The sequence below is a fragment of the Dipteris shenzhenensis genome, chromosome 7 (genome assembly GCF_047967505.1).
Source record: "Dipteris shenzhenensis isolate YYH24624 ecotype China chromosome 7, Dip_SZ_1.0, whole genome shotgun sequence".
Lineage (NCBI taxonomy): Eukaryota > Viridiplantae > Streptophyta > Polypodiopsida > Gleicheniales > Dipteridaceae > Dipteris > Dipteris shenzhenensis.
The window spans coordinates 21,295,450-21,317,465 of record NC_141602.1 but is presented as its reverse complement, the minus strand read 5'-3'; positions in this window follow the sequence as shown (position 1 = coordinate 21,317,465).

The window sequence follows — 22,016 nt, the reverse complement described above, 5'->3', positions numbered from 1 at the left end:
ACTTCTTTGCTAAAAGATAAAATTCAAATCTACAAATATGAATTCTAGATCCTTAAATACAAAAGAAAAATGTATAGCATTGCATGATATATCAATTGACAAAAAAATATTTGTGAGTTTTTTAATTCACAAAGAATAGACACCATTTTTGTGAGATATGTCTTAATGCCTCCATAATGGACTTAATACACTATGGGGGCAGTGATCATGGAGGGGTGAAGAGAAGGACGTGTGATGAGTGGATTGACATGTCACATGAGGTGGTTTCAATGAGCTTGGGTCTATTCAAAGCTGGTCAGCTGATCTGTCATCTGGGAGAGTCTGCATGTTAAACAGGCTCTCGAGGAGCCTCAGGGTGAGGTGAAAAATTTTTTCATGAGAGGCGAAGGGAAATTGGGAGTGTCAAGGGTGGTGAGTGGGCTGCATGATCTTTACAAAACATGGGCTAAAGGTGATACAACATTTTCTTTTTTTACATTCTATCAATATAGTTTGCCTCTTTGCTTTTGATGTAGCTTCATGCATGATGCTTTGTTCTTCATGTGCCTTTAATGCATTATGTGTGGATGCCGTGTTTTGTGCTATGCATCTCATGCACTTGTGCTTTTCACATCTTACGATAGTGATTTGTGCATTCATGCTTTGACTTGCCATTTGTTGCAAAGGTTACCAATTGATTGCTTCCAATACTAGTAGTGTCTAATTAGATATAATGGTTTTCATAGGATGATTGCGTAGGGCTCAAAAAACCGATCATTTTTTCTTTTTAGAGCATGTGCAAATTCTTTTTGTATTGAAACTTATGGCTTGTCAAAGTTTGGATTAAGAAGAGGTTTCAATTGATGATGTTGTAGAGTGATGATGTGGAGGGTGTACACATGCAGACTACAAAGTGAGCCTAGGAAGGGGCTCGGAAGGGGTAATTGTGTTGAGATTGCACTATGTGCCACCTGTCATAAATGACATGGAAGGTTGACGAGGCCCTATTGACATGCATGGTGATGTGGCACTTATGGATGGTTGCCACACATGGCAAACTATAGAAAACCTTGACGTAACCAAACCTATACTTTAAATTATCTAGAACTTAACCCTTATCTACCACATGGCATTTCCATGTGGCCTAAGGTCTCAAAGCTAAGGTCCATTGAGACTTGTAGAGCTTGGTGATAGCGACACAATGACAATGCTGAATAGTCTAAGAACTTGAGCTTGATGGACTTTGAAAGCTTCACATTGTTGCATTAATTTAGCTTCTTGCATGTGCTATAGAGCCATTGATGCTATTGCAACTTGTTGTAGCTTGACTTGGTTCGTTGTCTTGTGTCTTCACTTGTTTATTGGTTTATGACTTTGAGTTGGTTTTGGGAGTCAACCACATACAGCTTTTATTTGAAGCTGTATGGGTGGAGTTTTCTTGGCTCTCGAGTGTTGGGGCAATTCTGGTGTCCATGATGCCTGGTTTTATGTGTCTTGAGTAGGTTTCTATCTATGACTATTGCTTCTAGCTATTGGTTTCTATTGTTTGAGTGTGTGTGTGTGTGCACGTGCGTGCATGCGCACACGCATATTTGTGCACATGCGTGCGTGTGTGTGCACGCACACACATGTGCCCAACTTGTATAGCTTGTAGTCACCTCATCTTGTTGCTTGGTTTGATGCATTATGTTTGTGTGTTTTCATTGTCTAGTATTTTGACTATGGTAGCACCTTTGTATGGAGTTTGCTATTGCACCTGATGCCTACTCACAACCTATGTGTGCTGAGTTTATAGGTTGTAGAAGCTAGCTATTGTTGTGTGTCATGATGAAGGTATTCAATGTGTGTAGCTTTGTTTGTTGGTCCTTATAGATAGGTCAATTAGGCTGCAGCATGTATATTAGGCTACTCTCTAATTCCCTTATCTTTAGGTTGTCATACTGAAGGACACTTGAAAGAAGGTTCCAAAAAATTCTCACTAAGAATCTCTCCCTCTCAATAAGATATTTCTCTTGCATGTAGTAGGAACCTCACCAATATCTCTCACAAGAAGGAATGAACTAAACTGAAGCCAATGCATGAAAATTTCTCTCAGGCAGAAATGAACTCTCATGGTGAAAACTCAAGAGAACTCTCAATCCCAATCTCTCATCACTCTCAATGAACGCAATGTCTTAGTAGAAGACAAGGAATCTATTATTTCACGATAAAATATGAGAAATACTCTTGCTAAGAAAATTGCATACATAATATCAATGTATACACTAAGATCAAACCACATAAGAAACTTCATGCGATAGACACAAGGTAGGCAACACTCAATCCAATCCATTTCAATGTGTGATTATCATCAATACAAGAGAGTTTTCTTACATAGAGAGCCTTAGTATCCCCTTTACTCATCAATAGCCCATGTGGCATCCTCCAATCCAAATCTCAACTAGAAGTAGCCCTTGCTCCACATCTCCTCATTAGTCCACATCCCTCATGTGGCTACTGTGATCCATACAACATCTATTTACTCATACTTTTGCATCTATTTATGTGCTAATGTCACCATATATCTCAACAAGATGGCAAGGTCCTAGGGGAAGATGGATGCACAATTGAATTTTACAAGAACTTTTGGGAGCTTGTGGGCCCTTACCTCATCCTTATATGGCAAGAGAGTGTAAACAATCACTCTGTTCCCCAGCAAATCAATACAAGAATAACAAATCTTAATACAAAGGAGAGCACAAGGGTGCACTTAGAATTTGGAGACCTCTCACAATGCTTAACTATAGCTATAAGATCTATGCAAAAGCTTTAGCACTTAGGATTCAAAAAAGGATGGAAGTATGGATCCTCAAAGACCAAAAAAATTCATAAAGGGAAGAAACATCATTGAAGCAATTATTAACATTTGGGAGGGTTGTGAGTATGACAAAGCCACAAAACAAGACATCTACTTCCTCAAAGTAGACCTTGACAAAGCTTATGATAGGCTAGAATGGGACTTTGTCATTCAGTCTCTATAGCACATGGGGTTAGGCCCACTTTATGTCTCCTATTTCAAAATTCTTCTCGTCGATTCCACATCCAAGGTTTCTATTAATGTTGAAATGACTCAAGATTTCTTTCCTATATTGTCTATCAAATAGGGTTACCGCTTAGCCCTCTTTCCTCTTTGCCATAGCTATAGATTCCTTGGGCTGCTCCTACACAAGAAAGTTGAAGAAGGTTCTATCACATGCATAGAATTACCCTCAATAAAAAAGCTACTAAACCAAGAATTTATAGATGACAAGACCATGTTGACCCGCACAAACACTTTTTAAGATGTCTAAGGAGTTGTGTATCTATCATCAATCATGCCAAAATAGGATGTGCTAATTTAAATTAGGAAGATCAATAAATTTTGAAGGAATTGGGTTTCCACAAGATCCATAATGGGATTTAATATTTCCATGAAATAAAGGTGGGATTGGTTTATTCATAGTTTCAAGAAAAGGCTTAACAAGTGGAGAGGTTATTAAGATAATCTTGTTGGGAGAAGGATGGTACTAAATCACTGCATATATTCTATATGCATTTTCTATCTCTTTATCTAGTATCCCTCCAAAAAATGTCAGAAAAGTTATTAGGCTATGCAAATCCTTTCTCTAGGAGAGGATAGAAGAAAATCAAAGGTGAGGTGTGTTTTTTGCATAAGGTTAAAAGGAGGCATGGGAGTTGTGGAAATTAAGGAAGCTAGTAAGTAACTCTTTCCTTTTCGATAATTAAAGTACTTAATCTTGAAAGTGAATAGGCTCAACTACTTCTAAGGAACTTAATTAGTGTGAGGGATCCTAGGTGGAAAGACACCCTACCCTCTCTACCTTGTAAAATCTATGGCCTTGTAACTCTAAAGGTATCCGTCTAAAGGTAGCTCTCTATGGTAGTCTCTATTGAGGTATTTTGAAGCAATAAATATTCAAATATTCTTCTCTAGTAAGGGAAATTTTAAGGCTACTCAGTCCATTTGGGTCTTAGCAATTCCTAAAAAGAAACCCCTCGGTGAGCACTTGAATCTCTTCACCATCAACTCCTAGGTCCTCAAGAATAGCATATTTTAGTGCTCAATTATTTAACAAGCATAGAGTCTTCCAATCATAATATTTTTGCTTTGGTCCTTCGTATCGTAGAATAGTTTTTCCAATTCGATGCTTTTGAGTGCAAATAAGCCAAGGCAGATCCAATTATTGTTAAATCAACAGTCATGAAGGGAATCCTCCTCACATAGAATTTCTCACGAACTTGGAGTGGTAAGGTAGATGGTTTGAATTCATCGTGATCAATAGTATATCACACATACTTCTCATTTTTTGTCTTCTAATCTAGTAAAAATAAAAAATGCAAGAATGAAATCAAAAGTCTAGATATTAACACAAGATAATATATGATAACATTAAAACGATCCACTATAGAAGATCCAATAGGGGCCCCCATTGATAGTATGTAGTTTTAATTAATTAGTTCGTGGCAAGGGAGTACAAAATCAACATAAGATTCGGCAAATTAATGTAAGACAGTGGTGCAAATTAAAGTAAGGGAGTAAATTGATTGAGAATGTTTGCTTCCAGAAAGTTTGTATCGCCGCCCTCAGTCTACATATGAGGGGGAGCGGGGGATCGGTGGGGAGACATAGTGGGAGAGAGAGGGGTACGGAGAGGAAGATGAGAGGAGAGGAGTGGGCGAGGGTAGTGGGGGTGAGGGAGAGGAGAGAGAGCATAGTGAGAGTGGCAGAGAGGAGTGAGAGGCAGGGGAGCCTGTAGGAGCAAAGGAGGGGAGCCATCAGAGTGGCAAAAGAAAGGGAGGAGGTAGAGAGGAATGAGAGGCAAGGGGGCTGAGGGTGAGGGGGGCTGAGGGTTGAGGAGTGAGAAAAGTAGTGGGAGGAGACAACAACAAAGGAAGGGAGAGAAGGAAGGCGAAGCTCCGCAGAGGTTGGAAGAGGCAAGGGTGGTGCGAGGTCTTAGCTTAGTGTGAATTAAGGATGATTAATGGGAATATACCTTAGCTTTATCCAATAAAGGGGCGACGAATACTCAAACTAATTATTAGATTTCAAGTGTAGGAGCGATTAGAAGTTCCAATATACATCACACTTGAATATATTACATTAATCATTTTTGTAAATAAAAGCTTTGGAGTTGTCCTATATAACACTTTGCTACAGTGCCATTGGTTTGTCATATCCCAATTGTTGACCAATGTGCATAGCCTCCATGTACCTGTGGAGGATGGTGTAAATTGCACCATACCTTAAGAGCATTAATCATAACCCTAAGGGGTTCTCATGTATATATTCATGTTTATGTTCAATACAACATAGTGTAAAGGTAGCTATATTGTGTGCAATTCTCTCTCTCTCTCTCTCTCTCTCTCTCTCTCTCTCTCTCTCTCTCTCACTTCACACTTGATCATCATATCAAAGCCGATGGCACTCACACTCTATCGAGATTGATAAGCCCTCCTTACGAGGCATCCTCCATTGAGAGATTTTTCCATTTGAGAGAGTGCAAGCCCGTGCTCTTGTCAAGGCAAAAGACCTTTCTCCATCAAGGCAATGAGCCCTCCTTCATTGAGGCATCTTCATTTCTCATCTAGGTCTCCTTGTAGAGCTCCTTCTGAGAAGAGAGAAAGGAGATCTTAGCAAGTAGCCTCGACTCTACACCTCAGCCATTCAATGGGCATACCTAAAGACTTCTACAACTGCTCAAAAGACTGAGTAGCAGCGGCAAACAAGTGTACTAGCCCATTTATAATAATTGGCAGCAACAACTGAGAATTGCTTCAAGCAGCAGCAGTATGAGCTAAGAATCACTTCAACAACAAAGGCACACAACACTAATGACTTCAAAGTAGTGGGGCTAATTGGCCAGCAAAACAAACTCCAACTTTAGTGCTAACAAGCAAATCTTCAACAACGGCTCTACCACAGTGTGATGAACTTATACGCCTCTAACGACAACAGCATAGCTTCCAATGCCCAAGTGGCCACTGAGGCAATGACCAGATCCACAACTGAAAAGCCTCCAGTAGCTACATAAACTTCACATGACTCCTTCACGATGGACTTCAACAGCTACCTCCAAGCCTAAAAGCTTCACACAATGGATGGATGGCTCCTCGATGCTCTCCAATAGCTACATGGTCACAGTCGGCTAAGCATGTCACTTCTCGACGAGTTCAAGGATTTGGTGCTTGGTCCTCCGCTCATTATGGCTACCAATTGGCGAGATCTCTTTCTTGATCTTCATGTCGATCTTCAACAACTGATTGTACAATGCGTGGTTCAAGGAGATGACGAGTGGGATGATACATCATGGATGATTCAAGATGAAGAACTAGTGATACACTAGGAGGACTTTGATTTCAATTCTACTCATTGTGCGGTGATCGAGCTACTTGCTGCATCAGAGGTAATTAAAAGGGTGATATTATTTGAAGGGTGGCATGCTCCCCAAGCTTGGGGGATATTTGGCGCATTTGATTATTAATTCTTGTGGATAAGCTCATCTTGAATGATTTCTTCTCGATCTCGTTACAAAGTTTTCTAAGGCTCGGCTATGGTTGGTAATGTTTCGACCAAGGAATCCCTTTGTAACTAATCAACCTTTTGTGCCTCATTTTGAGCTTCAAGTTGTAATTCTTTTTGGTCTAAAGATAAACTATCAATAAAGGATTGCAAGTTTATTTGGTGCTGAACGTCTTGCTCAAGTATTGAATTCTTTCCACTCTCTCCTTCTACCTATCTTGGACTACCGAGAAACTTGGGATGTTAGTCTTGGTGTGATGACATCTTGGCTCCTCCAATTTGACGGTGCATACAAACCTTCGACCAATGCTGCTGGTGTGGGTGTGAAGCTCACTTCACCAAGGGGTGAGGTGTATTGTTATAGCAAGTCTGCACCAGCAAGTACTTGCAACCAAGTTGAGTACTTAGCACTCATTTTTGGGCTACAAAAGACACAAGAACATCACATCAAGCAACTTGAGATGTAAGGAGATTCTCAACTCGTGTGCGAACAAGTTAGTGGGAAGGTGGAAGGTGTGAAGCGAAGGCTTGGTTCCACAACATCAACAAGCATTGGAACTTTGCCAAAAATTTGAAGAGGTAAAAATTCAGCATATCCCTCGAGCTCAAAATCTAGTTGCTAATTTCTTGGCATGTGAAGCTTGTACTTCAATCACACATGAAATGAGTGAAAGCATCGCCCCAACAAAGCCACAAGCCACGAATGAGGGTGATCATTTGTAAGGAAATCAAAGGTTGTGGTCATCATGAAACTAAGTGTTGGGCATATTTGATATGAGTTTACCGACTTCGGAAGATCATCGAAAAGGTCCTCAAGGACATTGCTCAAAAGAAGGATGCCAGACCGCACACCCCTTGAAGAAATAGCATGGCAATTACAAGAATTGAAAGAAGCTAAAGGTGATGTGCAAGCTCTCCAACTGTTGACATTTGTCATGGCATTCTTGTTTGCCTTGATGAACAACCTCATGCAGTGCCATGTCTCTAACCCTCGCTTGTAAAGATGGATGTGATATCATGAGGATTGGTCCTTTTAAGATTGTCTATGAGCTATTCTATGCTAAAGATTCTTCTCGTGTAGTATTTCACAATACACCAGTCACACCCTACCCTGCCTATGTGTGCTTTGTGGATGTATCTTCACCTGATTTTCAGTTCAAGCTACATCTTTCCATTATTTGCCAATAGATAAGCCTCATTTCGTCTCTCTCTTTTCCATTTTCCAAGCATGGATGACATTCCCGTGTTCTATGGACAGGTTGAAGAAAATCCAAATGAGTATCTTGTGGCCTTCAAGCACCGTAGTGTTTCTCTCAACTTTCTTACTGAAGATAAATGGCTATTGGTTCTTCCCACATTTCTAGATGGTTTGGCTCAAGTGTGGTATGAGAAGCAAGCCAAAGACATTCGCCAAAGCTAGCCAAGGTTGACAGTAGTGATGATTGAGTATTTCGGCAAAGAAGAGGAGCCGGAGAATGTGTACCTGCAGGTGGCAAACTTGAAGTAGTCAGAAGGTGAGACAGCGCGTCGATATGTGGATCAAGTGGCCATGCTCCTGGATAGTTTAATTGCCATGCAGGAGGACAATGCCAGATTTTGAGCTGGAATGACTCAACATGTGCTGGGCTACCTTGTAGCAGGAGCAAGTGACAAATTACGCCTCAAGCTTAAATGGGAGAATCCAAAAACTATGGTGCTAGCACATGAGTTTGATAAAGTTCAGTCTGACCCTGCTTCAAAGAAGACGATTGTCCCTCCGCAACCCCCTCAATTCTTGCAACAACAACGTGGGGGGTCTAGTTCAGGGGCATAACCCCACCCCTCATGAGCCCCTCATCAGGGATGTATCCACCGCCTCCACCTCAAATGTATGGTCCTTCCTTAGATGCTTACCCTCAACAAGGAGTATATCCTCAACCTTTGCCTGGAAGATTTCCATAGCCTCGCCCATGAGCCCCCCTCCTTCCTACTCCCCCGACCCCTCCTACTAACGAACCCAGAGTCAATGACCTAGCCAAGGCCCTGAATAGTGGGCATCGAAAATCAAGCTAATCACTCTCTAAGAGAACGTGCCAATGTTGTGTGCTACAAGTGCCACCAGAAGGGTCATTTACATGGAATGCCCCAATATTCCAAGGGTGAATCTTCTAAGTGAATCAGGCACCGAGGATTCTAATGTAGAGATACTTGACCTTGGGAAAAAAAGTCGTACTACCTCGGACCCTCTCCAAACTGTGGACCGGGCCGCCCTAGGAAGAAGGTGTCCTTCTCAAAGCCCTCAGATGCTGAGATGGCAGACCCATCAACAGAGAAGACTAAAAGATCTCTCAGGAGTAAGTGGTCACCCTTGGATTTTCCCATTGGCTTAGGGCAAGAGGACTATTTAGTCATTCAAGACCTTGCTCATCGATCTTTGAGCATCACGCTTCCTCAACTAATAGCATTAAGCCCTAAGGTGAGACGTGAGCTGCAGCAAGGGCTCTCAACAAGGAGGAGCAAGAAAAAGGAAAAGGTACGAGAGGTTTCTTCCATCTCTGAAGAAATTGATTGGCACTCGCATATAGTAGATGTCATCATAGATAATTGCCATGCCAAAAGTGTGTGTGTCGATGAGGGAGCTGCATGTAATATCATGGTGCCCCGTATCATGAAGAAATTGAATTTGAAATGCACAAGGCGTTCCTACACTTGAATCAAGGTAGCAGATGGTCGACGTCTCGCCACCCTGGGAGTCATTGAGGATTTGCCCATCATTGTCAATGGCTTAACCACCACCGTCAATTTCTATGTAGTGGACATCAAAGATACAGGCAGGAGTTACCCAGTCATACTCGAGAGACCATGGTTGAGAAAGAGTAATGCAATCAGCTATTGGAAGACAGGACACATGTCTTTTGATGCTTCTAAGGAGAAGATCCCAGTGCAACCAGGTGCCACAGAACCAAAAGAAGAAGAGGAGCAAGACAGTGATACTCTCTCATCCTCGGTGTCTGAATCAATGGAAGAATCAGACGAGGGTGAGGAGTTCTCAAAGGAGGAAGTTTACATGATGGGGGTGTCTCCGACCCCGCCACCTGCAAAAAAGGTAACAGCTAGAGTCCTCAACCGCTTAAATCTATGCTTTCCCTTGACCTCACTCTGAGTGAGAAAGATGAGTTCCTAGAAATTTTTAAAGATTTCCCTAACCTCTTCGCAACTAGCTACCACCACCTTCACCATGTGACTGCCATAGAACACAAGATAGAGCTGAAGCCTGATGCTAAGCCAGTGGCTTAGAAGTATCTGAGATAATGGCCCCTACAGACTGACGCTTTGAGCTCAGGGTTGCAGAAGCTTGTAGAAGCTTGGTTTATTGTTCTGGTTCACAATACTGAATGGGTTTCACCAGTGGTAGTCACCCCAAAGAAAAACAAGTGGCGGGTCTACATCAATTATAAGAAACTCAATGCAGCCACCAAGAGGGACCATCATCCTCTACCCTTTCAAGACCTCATTCTTGAGAAGGTAAGTGGTCATGAGATGTATACTTTCTGTGATGATTACTTCGGGTTTTATTAAATCAAAATTGCTAAGGAGGATGTGCTTATAACCACATTTGCCACAACTTGGGGGACATTTGCATTCAAAGTAATGCCATTTGGCCTCACCAATGCTCGTGCTACCTTTCAAAGATTTATGTAGATGGTGTTTATTTGGGGGTTTTCTTCGAGGTGTTTTTAGATGATTTTTGTATATTCTCGGCATGTAAGGAGCACATCATGAAGGTTAGGTTGGCCTTCCAAATGGTCAATGATGCAAATGGTAGCCTCAACCTTGATAAATGCACCATTGGAGCCACTCAAGGGAGGTTACTGGGGCATATTGTCTCATCCAAGGGCATCAAGCCTGACCCGAGAAGGTAGATGCTATCCTCAAGCTCTCCCCGCCAACAACCAAACATCAGGTATGCTCATTTGTCAATCTAGCAAGATACTATCACCGCTTCATTGATCAATATGCTGCTTTGACGCGACCCATGACTATGCTATTAAAAGAAGGGGTTGATTTCTCTTGGGATGAGGATTGTGATCATGGGTTTGTACGAATTAAGAGTGTTCTAGCTTCAAAACCCATTCTACACAATCCTGATTGGTCAAAGACTTTCTATATCAATCCTGGGTTTGGTGAGCATACTCTCGCAAGTATTCTTCTCCAGTAAGGGGAGGATCGATTCATGTATCCCGTTCGATTTGCTTCTCGACAATTGCTCGAAATTGAACGATGCTACTTTGAGGCTGACAAACATGCCTTGTCTTTAGTGTTCTGCATTGAGAAATTTAAGCATTATGTGGCTGGAAAGTCCTTCATTATAATTTGTAGCAATGGTCTTGCAAAGCAGGCTCTTCAATCACCAAATCCCATGGGCCGGTTGGCCAAATGGTTGGTAGTTCTAATGATTTTTCTTTCAAAATCATAAATGGGGGTTGTTCCAACTTGAAGAATGCTTTGATTGATTAGAGGAGTGCCTCGATGTAACCATTGTAGTGGCCATAGAAGTTGGGGATCCATGGTATGGTGGTATCTATAGATTTTTGACCGCTTTCTCCTTTCCTCCAAAAAGTACTAGCTATGAGAGAAAGAAGATCCGCAGAGATAGTAGGTGCTACACTCTCTTTGATGGGGTGTTGTACCATTAAGGCATGGATGGGGGACTAAGAGGGGCCATTGATGCAAATGAAGTACCTAAGGTATTGAAGCATTATCATGATGGATTTTGTGGAGGCCACTATGCCGATGACTATACATACAACTAAGAAGATTTTACATGCTAAGTACTATTGGCTGACCTTGTTCAAGGATGTCACTATGTATTGCAAAACTTGTGAACCATGACAATTCTTTGGTAGGAAGGATTTGCGTCCTGGGCAACATCACCCAGTGATGTCCATCCATCCGTTTCAGAAGTGGGGAATAGATTTTGTTGGGCCCCTACCCATGATTGCTCGCAAAAAGAAGTATCTTTTGGTAGCCACTCAGTATGTCACTAAGTGGGCTGAAGCTATCACCCTCCCCACTGAAAATGGCAAGGCAGTTTCAAATTTCATATTTGAACGTATTTGCACAAGGTTTGGGACACCAATGGAAATAGTATCTGACCATGGGAATCCATTCTTAAATGAAATAGTGGAGTTGCTCATGGATCGCATTGGTATTGATCATCACACTTCTAGCATCTATTATCCAGCATCCATGGGACAAACGGAGCGGACCAATGGCTTCCTTTGTAAATCCATGGGAAAAATGGCCATAAGGAATAGGAGCCAGTGGGATTAGAAGGTCATTAAAGCTGTGTGGGCTTACAATGTCACTCATAAAACGTCTACAAGTCATACTTCTTTTGAGTTGGTGTATAGTACTGAGGCAGTTTTACCCCTAGAGATAGAGATTCTGGCCTTGAGATTGATTGGCACAAGAATAGAGGATGATAGAAGATGAACATGTAGAGGCCAGGTTGGTACAACTTGAGAAGTTAGATGAAACCCGATGCCTTGCACTACATCAAACAGAGATCCAAAAGAATCGACAAAAGGCCTACTTGGATGCTAAAATTTGCAAGGGATGGGAAAGACACTTTGTTGAGGGGGATGTTGTGCTATCCTTTAATAACAGATTGGACTACCAAATGGATAAGAAGTTTCTGCCACTATGGACTGGTCCATACAAAGTCATCAAGGAACGTAGCAATGGGTCTATACAAGTTCAGGAGCTACATGAGCCATATGGCAAGAAGGTGATCAACAAGCGTTATCTCAAGCCCTTCTTTGTGCATGATGGTCCCAAGCATGGAAATGTTGTGCATTCCCTACCTCGGGGGGGAAACTGTTATGGATAAATGTGACCAAAGTAAAAGTCATAAATATGTGTGTGTGCTTGTATGTGTGGCAATAGTATAATAAAAAATGTGTGCATAAGGCCTAGGGTTGAGGTGGCAGGGCATGACCATGTGCCACCCTTCCACGTAAGAGGACCCATAAGGTGTATTGTACATAATCCATGGTAGTAATAATATAAAATGATAAGGTGGCATGGATCCTCCATGTACCACCCCTCCACCTAGGCAGTCCCATGCTTGCATTTAGTGAGATATGGCCCAAGGACCATGGGAGAAGTAATATAAAATAGGTGGAGATGGATATTATATTGGATTATTCCCTCCATGTAGGATAGGCCCATGTGGGAGGGGGTATAGAAAGTCCAAGAATGCAAGTTAAATAATGGGAAAGTAGGATGAGGTGGCAAGATTCCTTGTGCCAACCCTCCACTTGTCTTCCTAGATGTTTGAACGTATTATAAAATTGGGAAGAGACCAAGGGAGTATCTTAGACTTGGGTATGGGGGTTGATTTATGTGGAAAAATGAGGTAAAGGGTTGTCGCACACAATTGAGAGAGTGTAGCCCCCTAGCCCACATGGGAGATTCTTCCATACACACCATGCATGTGGGAAGATGCATTTATTGGGAGAGACCCCATCTCTTGGCTATAAAAGGAGGGGGCTATTCCTTGATGGGACACGCTCATTCTTGTAAAGCCACCTAGCTAGTACTTTGATTTCTTCCCCCCATCCTTCCTTTCAAATAAAGCATGACCCTCCTCCCTTGATGTCTCCATCTCTATATTCCTCGTCCCATTATGTACATGCTCCTCTTTCCCCTCTCCCTCTCCCCTTGTGCCATAGTCTCCCTCTTCATTCCCACCCCTCTTAATCCCTTTTCCCCACCCATGTTAATGCTTCTCCCCTCACGTTCCCTTTTCCTATGTGGCCCTCGAGTGTTGCCATGCCTAGCATCTAGCCTCTTATCTCAAATTCTTTTCTAGTTAATAGTACTTGCAAGCCGCATATGTAAGGGAGTCATTCTAATCATGTTGATTGGTGACCCTACTCCATTCTCCTTTTTTGTGATGGTAATTAACATATTTAGAAAGTTTACTTTTGTCCCAATCAATTTCCCAGTCACATTTGGTGTTCGAGACATTGTAGTGTCTTTGATTTCTAGAAAATGGAGGGGGTAGATCCACCATGGATCCTTTTCATCATTGTGCTTTGTGTTGAAAAAAGCTAATGGTGTGTCAACATTGACCATAATGATATCATCCATATATGTGAATACACTCCTAAAATTTTGTAAAAGCTCCATTGGTCTAATTTCCAAATCCTCAACACTGCTTTGAATTCAAACTAGAAAAGGTGTAGGTTACACCATAAGGGGGAGAATGAAAACCCCATAGGGATGCTAGAAACCTATCTAAATAGTTGCTGGCCCATGCAGATGTGCATGTTTCCTAAAAGCCAATTACTGATTTCAATATGTGAGGGATAAGCCATGGTTACTCTTTGCAGCCCTAGTTAGCCTGTTTTTTACTCACATTAACATGAAAATAATCACAATCCTATTTCTTGAAAGCCCAAGCAATTACTTCCGACATTATTAATTTCAAATGAAATTATCCTTCCAAGGGGATGTTCTCATAACATTTCCAATGTCTGTCATAAATACTGAATGTATTTATTAGGTAAGTTCAGTTTCACATAAAAAAATGAGTTGGCAATCTAGAAGACCTCCACACAAACATTGGTGTTGTTCCAAATATCATCTTGAAGGTCCTTGGATATCCTCATGATGGGTTACATACATGCTTGTAGGACCAATGTCATTAATGAGGAAATCTCCAAAAATACTCATAATTGTGCATTAGTAATCCAAGGAAATTTGTCTTTATGTGCCTTGGATGTGGCCATCAAGTATGGGCGTGTTAACGACTCAAGTGTGAAGTGTAAATCAAAGTGAGTAATCTCTTTAACTAGTCCGTCGATAATTTCTGTATCATTGATCAATTGGAAGTCCTTGCTCCTTAATCTATCCTTTGCAGCATCTTGTATCAATTTCATGCAAACAAATGCAGGAGTATTGGGTAGAAGTAATCAACAAAGAAGAAGTAAGACAGTTAATCTCTTCCTGTACTTCTAGTGTTTCTAGGAGTGACGGGGATTTTTCAAAGTTCTTTATCTTCTTCCGAGCCACTTGTAATAGTCTCTCTTCATAGAATTTTATATATTTTGGTTCCATGTCTTTAAAGAACCGCACATATAGTGGAAAAAAGTTTGCAGGGAGTTCAAGGCTCCCTTGATAGCATAATTCTTCCTAACAATATGACCCAACCCTTTTTGTAGTTTCGATCATAGTGGTTCACAAGCAACCACATGATTGTCTAATGTTAAGACATGTCCCCAATTTTTATTTATAAAAGTTGCAAAATCCTTCTTATGACAAAAGCTCTCATTCCCCATTTTATCTCTAAAAGTCCATTCAGGTCTACATAGAATGCAGCTTGGCTCTTTGTGAAGGTCCACCCAAAGCCAATTGAATCCAAAGAGACATGTATATCATAACATTCATGAAGATAGAAGAATTTATCAAGCATTTCTTTTTAAGAAAATAGTTCCAACAATAGATTATCATACAATACATGTACAAATAGTCCAAAAGCTTTTTTATTGCAAATCAATGTGGATCTACCATGTAGTAATATGTTAATCTCTCTCTAGACATTGACACATACCTACCACACATCATTCCTTGTCATCATGCAAAAGCTGTCCAATCAGGAGGCTGCGGTTGTTGGCATTAGTATATCAAATGGATATTCCTCCCATGGAGACTTTAGTATGCCATACCTCTAAGAGTCCAAGCTATCCAATTGGACCAAGCTCTCTGATGATGGGTTTGCCAATCATTAAATCTAGTAGTACTAAGGCCCTTTGGGGGGTATGAGGTACCACATGCATGACCTTGAGTCATCTCAGTGCATCTCACAAACCTTGCCCTCTTTGATGGACCAAATAACATCATATTAGGGAATTTGCAAAAATTTTGAGTCCCATTTTGCAAAGATCTTAAAATAGGGACATGGTGAACCCTTTTAAAATTTTGTTTAAAACCCCTCATGTGGCATATCATTGGAAAGCGCTTGAAGAGTAGACTCTAAAGGCATGCAATATCTACCAACTTTGAAGTTTTAATACTCAAGATACAGTGAAAATTATATTGAAAATAAACATCCCAAAGTATTGGGGTTTTCCCAAATTCTCTAATATGGCACTAAATGCTTGCACTGGCTACATCTCTGGTGATCTCAACATGAGATTACCACAATAAATGACCCCTAGGGAAGACTGTGGGAATAACAGAGCTTGTGGGTTCTTCTCAAGGTTCTTTATGTCTATGAGCACCACCTCCCTCATGTAGTGGAAATTAAGTGAAGCTTTGTGGAATTGCACATGTCATTTGTCTTCATAAAAAGTACAAAAGAATTGAGAGCTACTTTGAGAGGGTCATTTGGAATATATACTTTTCTTCAAGAGAAACACACCCAACAATGCATTACATAAAATTTTCCAATTCCTAGGAACCTCCTTCTTTTCCCAATTATACCATTTAAGGGCCTCACTGTTGGCTCTTTCCCACGGCTTCCATAAGAAGAGCAGGGTAATCTTAGTATGCAAGGTTCTAAGGCTTTTTGTCACCTACAGATATATTAGTGTCATTGTTTGTAGAATTAGTGAAGCTTAGGACCTTGGGTCATATTCCGATGAGAGACATAGGCTTAAGTGTGGTAAGCAAACATAGTGCATGCATGTGTGAAAGGAACATGCATCCTCATGATTGGAGTAGTGAACGCTTTTACCTTCATTCAAGGGTTGAAGTGTTTAGGAGGATTTTAAGGATTAGAGGAAAATTCAGGGTCCAGAAGGAGGTTCCAAGGTTTAGAAAGAGGTTCCAAGATTTAGAAGAGGTTTAAGGTTTAGAAGGAGGATCCAAGGTTCAGGGTAGAGTACATGGCAGAGAAGTCGTCTCCCGAGTAGATCATGGAGGTCAAGGGTTCAAGGACTAAGTAGCGAGAATCTAGCACGAAGGTGTTCTAAATTCTATTTTTTGGTGCTTCAATTCTAGTTACTATAATTGTATAGTTAAAAATTGTGTGTTTGTAAGACATAGCTCAAGAAAGGGACTACCACATGGGCATTGCATAGGTTGCCATGTGGGCAGCACACCTTAGATCATACCTCGTAGGTTTCCTATGTGTACCAAAAAATTCCCATTTTAATTCCCCCATATTAAATGGTGTATTTTAACTCCAAGAAGGTGTATGTATACACCTACTATCCTAGAAGTAGTCCTTTATAAATGTCTCTTACAATTAAAATCACTATGTCAAAGTGGGTGTTAGAGCATTTGATTGAATTGGTTTGCTACTCCCATATCTCTATTTTAAAATAACACTTAAAAAGTAATATATAGAAAATTATTAAACCTAAAATGGACTTTACACAAGTCCAAAAATGTTGGATAATGTGTTCTATATCTATTTTTGTAGAAAGGCCACACAATAAAATGAACCAACCACATATAATACCATATGGCTTTTTAGTAATCTCTCATTGGATTGATATATAAAACTTTATAACACATGATAAATGTGGTAAAAGCAATTACTGCTCAATATCAAATTTTACCATGTAGTCATATGAAAGTTTATATTGTATCATAAATGTGGTAAACTCTAAACTATTAGAGAACTCTTATCGAATTTCAAAAACCACCCACCATCAAATTATCGTTCTTTAAGAAAATTATCACATCCTACAAAGTCAATTTTTACCACACAACCGTATAGAAATGATTACCATAGAACAAATGTGGTAAACTCTCCAGTAATCAATGACCTGAATTGGTTTTTAGAACTATGATTTCTTATGAATATGAATCTCTTCTAATGTGAGTAAAATAGATAAAAAGTGTGACAAAGGAAAAATGGCTTGACCACATATGAATTTCTAATGATGTGAGTACATAGGTAAAAGTGCGACAAAGGATTCTGTTAAGAGCACTCTCAACTGGTATCAGAACCCGGGTGATCTAGCTGAGCATGCGTGAATGCCTAGAAGTTCAGCAGCTCTGTGGGAAGCTTTACGGGTGATTTTACTTGCATCCGAGTGTGCAAGAAATTGCAACCAAAAGAAGGGAAATGAACTCAAAAACCCCAAATTTGCCAAAGAAACAGTCATTTTTTGAGCTTTTCCCTGTTCCATTCGATGACAGAGACTCCGTATTGACTTGTAGAGGCAACCATTGCTTGCTTTTGGTGCCCATTTCACTTCAGGAGCTTGGAACCACCTTCATTCTTGAATTTGGGATCATATCATTGGATTTCTAGCTCACTGTGTCAGTTTTAACATTTTTTTGCCTAGGTCTTAGAACTCGAGTTTGGAGTAACCATTTGCATATCTGTCAGTTTTGGTGGACTCAAGAGGTCCTAAAACTTCTATGTTACTCATCATTCACACTCCGGTGGAGTTTACAAACAATTAAGTTTCCAAAAACATTTTTCAGTCCGTGTGTTGGACCCAGTGATTGGGACCATGGTTTCCAAAACCGTGTCCCATTGCATTCTGGATACCTAAAAATGCCTATTTGTCAGTTCTTGCATGATTCGGTGGAGTATTTTCAGAGTTATATATCTTTGTGCATTTGATTTCGTCTCTCTATTTTGCATTTTTCATTCTAAGCTTTTGAAACCTTAGATTTATGCCACATGGCAGTGGATAAGTGTTGACTCCCTTTTCTCACTCATCGGTTGGGATTTTGGAGTTCTAGTAGAAGAGAGATGGTTGTAGATTGTCTTGTTGAGTCCGATTATGCAATGGCGCCCATGTTTTGAGGCATCTCAGGTTCTATTTTCAGTAGCGATCATTGCCGTGGGACCATGATTTCTTGAGCATGCCTTATGCAGATCACTCTGGTTGTAGTTTGAGCCGTGTGCGCTCATTCGTGGTGTGCATTGGGTTGCAGTGCATAATTTATAGGCCATTTGGATGCATTGCGATCCTTATTGGATGCGTTGATAGGCCCAGATTGCCTTGTGGGATGCTATTTTTTATGCATACTTTGCACATGGATGCTATTTTATGCTGAGGGATAGCCATTTGATACATTGTAGGTGATGCACTAATAGTGTCATGCTCTCTTGGATGAGATATTGTTGATACGTATGCCCATGGATGGTGTTTATGCTTAAGCGATTTGGCACTTATTGGCATTTTGGATTGCCATTGTAGTTGGCATTTTCTTTTGGGCCGAATTCGCTCATATGGATGCATAGTACATGCACAGGAGTCACCTGTATTTTTTGCTGCTTTGAGCTTTGAGTTTTGGTGATATTTCACTGTATTGCGGCATACACATTTAAGTGCACCTGGTATTTAGTGTAATTCTCTCTTGCAAACACTAGCTTTTGTGATTTTTCTTTATTTGCATCATGGCATCCTCTTTTATGTCTGAAAAGGAGTTTTTCAGCATTAAAAAGTTTGATGGGACAAACTTTTCTTTGTGGAAAGAACAGATAAGGGATCTCTAAGGGATGTGTTTATTCAAAAGAAGCAGATAAAACCCTTGCAAGGGATTGCAGCTATGTCCACAGATGAATGGAATGAGTTGGATGCATTGGCAAAGTCTAACATTAGACTTCATCTTGGGGAGAGTTTATTTCACAGTAGTCACTGAAAAGACTATGAAAGCTTTATGGAAAAAGCTGTGTGCTACATATGAGAAAGAGAGTGCCTCAAACAAAGTCTATCTCATGAAGAGATTTTTCTAGCTACACATGGAGGGAGTATCCATAGCTTTGCACTTGAACGAATTTAATATCATTTTTAGTCAGCTTCAAGCTCAAAAGCTGAATTTCGATACGAAAATGAAGACAATATTTCTCTTATGCTCATGGGCCATCCTCATGGAATACTTTCTGTACTGCTATCAATAACTCTGCACCTGGTGGAGTATTGAACTTTGATGATGTGGTTGGTAGCTTGTTGCCCGAGGAGATTAGACAGAAGTTGATGGAAGGCAACAATCAGGATGTAGCCTTAAATGTGCAAAGGGGCAGATCACAGTCCAAGGGGAAGTTTCAAGAAAGAGGGACGTCCTGTAGCAAGTCCAGGGCACGGAACATTGAGTGTCACTATTGTGGCAAGAAGGGCCACGTGAAAAAGGATTGCTACAAGCTTAAAAGAGAGAAAAAGGATAAGGAAAAGAATGCAAATTGGGGTGCAAATCTGAAGGAAGAGAGTCCAAGGGAGGACAAAGGAAAAGTGAAGATCGAGGAGATCAATGCAGTCACACATGATAGTGATAATGACATTCTCTTCATGTCTAGTTTATCTGCAGAGTTGCTTACCACTTCAGATGATGCATATTCCCAGGATTGGATTTTTGATTCTGGTGCTCCATTCCATGTTACTCCCCATAGGGAATGGTTCTTCACTTATGGCAGTGGAAAGACAGGTTGTGTGCATCTTGGAAATGACTATGCATGTGACATAGTGGGAGTAGGTGACATAAAGTTTTCTTTTGCAAATGGGTCTGCATTTATTTTGAAAAATGTGAGACATGTGCCTAAGTTGACCAAGAGTCTCATTTTAACAGGTCAACTAAATGATGCCGGTTTTCAGACCATCTTTGGTTCTGGGAGTTGGAAAATTCAGAAGGGCTCTATGCTTTTGGCTAGGGGTTCAAAGTGTGGGACTTTGTATCCCTTACATGTATTAGGGGTGTTTGATCATGTTGTTGCAATAACCGAGCAGCCAAGCACTTCTTTCTGGCATTGCCAATTGGGCCATATGAGCCAACATGGGATGAAATTCTTATGCCGTTTGGGTTATGTACCGCATTTGAGTTTCTTTGATTTTGAATTTTGTGAGCACTGTCTCTATGGGAAGCAGACTAAATCAACCCATAAAAGAAGGGGAAAGAAAGAATTTGAAAAGCTTGATTTAGTGCATTCAGACGTATGTGGTCCCATGCCTACATGGTCATTAGGCGGGGCTGAATACTATGTGACATTCATTGATGATGCAACTAGGAAAGTGTGGGCTTATGCTATAGCTCGGAAGAGTGATGTGTTCCAGGTATTTCAGAAATGGCTGGCCTTGGTTGAGAATCAGTCAGGTAGAACACTTAAATGCCTACGGACTGATAATGGTGGAGAGTATCTCTCTCATGACTTTCAGCATTTTGTGATACACCTGGGATTAACAAGGAGCTCACATCCCCTCGTACTCCAAAGAAAAATCCAGTTGTAGAAAAGATGAACCATACCATTCAAGAAAGGTTGCAATGCATGCTTTCCAATGCAAGTCTTTCTGGTGGTTTTTGGGTTGAGGCAATGAAGACTGCAGTGCATGTGATCAATAGATCACCTAGTAAGAGTTTGAATGGTGGTATTCCTAAAGAGGCATGGAGTGGCAAGAAGCCCTCTTACTCTCATTTGCATATATTTGGGTGTGAGGCATATGCACATGTGCCAAAAGAGCTTCGAAAGAAGTTAGATCCTAAGTCTAGGAAATGCATCTCTCTGGGTTATGGTGAAAGTGGAGAGATGGGCTATCTTCTCTAGGATCCAGAAGCAAAGAAGATCATACGCAGCTATGATGTAGCCTTCAATGAGAAGAAGATGCATAAGGCACCCATGAGGAATGTGGAAATGAGGAGAATCACTTTCCAGGACGTGAATCCACCTGCATATGTTGATAGATAGCAAGTTGTCCATGCACCAAATGTGCAAGAAATGGTACCACCAAGTACTCCCACAGGTATACAATCAAGGGTAGATGATGGATCATCTATTGGTGAAAATGATGAGCCAAATGTGGCTAATATGCAGGTGGGACAGCAAGTTGAAATGCCCTTGGGAAGATCATCTACATTGTCTAGGCTGCCTGATAGGTTTGTTCCAGGAGTAGACTATCTGATGCTTATTGATTACGGGGAGCCTTCTTGCTACAGAGAGGCTATGATGCACGAGGATCAACACAAGTGGGAGTATGCTATGCAATCAAAGATGAGTTCACTTATAAAGAATAAGACTTGGGACTTGGTTTCTTTGCCACATGGAAAGAAAGCATTGCCGTGTAAATGGGTCTACAAGATGGTCACAGGTGATGATGTGCCTAGGTACAAGGCCCGTTTGGTCGCTAAAGGATTCACGCAAGATAAGGGTGTGGACTTTGATGAGATATTCTCTCCAGTTGTGAAGATAACCACACTTAGATGCATGCTTGGACTAGTGGCAACAAAGGATATGGAGCTTATGCAGATGGATGTCAAGACAACTTTGTTGCATGGGGATTTGCATAAGGAAATTTACATGGTGCAGCCAGAAGGCTTTGAAGAAAAGGGCAAAGAGCATTTAGTTTGCAAGCTGAAGAAGAGTCTTTATGGTCTTAAGCAAGCGCCTAAAGAATAATACCAGAAGTTTGATGCTTTCATTCAATCCCAAGGTTTTAGGAGTGAACTTGATCACTGCCTCTATACTAAAAGGGCTAAGGATAATAGCCTGATACTCTTGGCACTATATGTGGATAATATGCTATTGGCTAGCAAG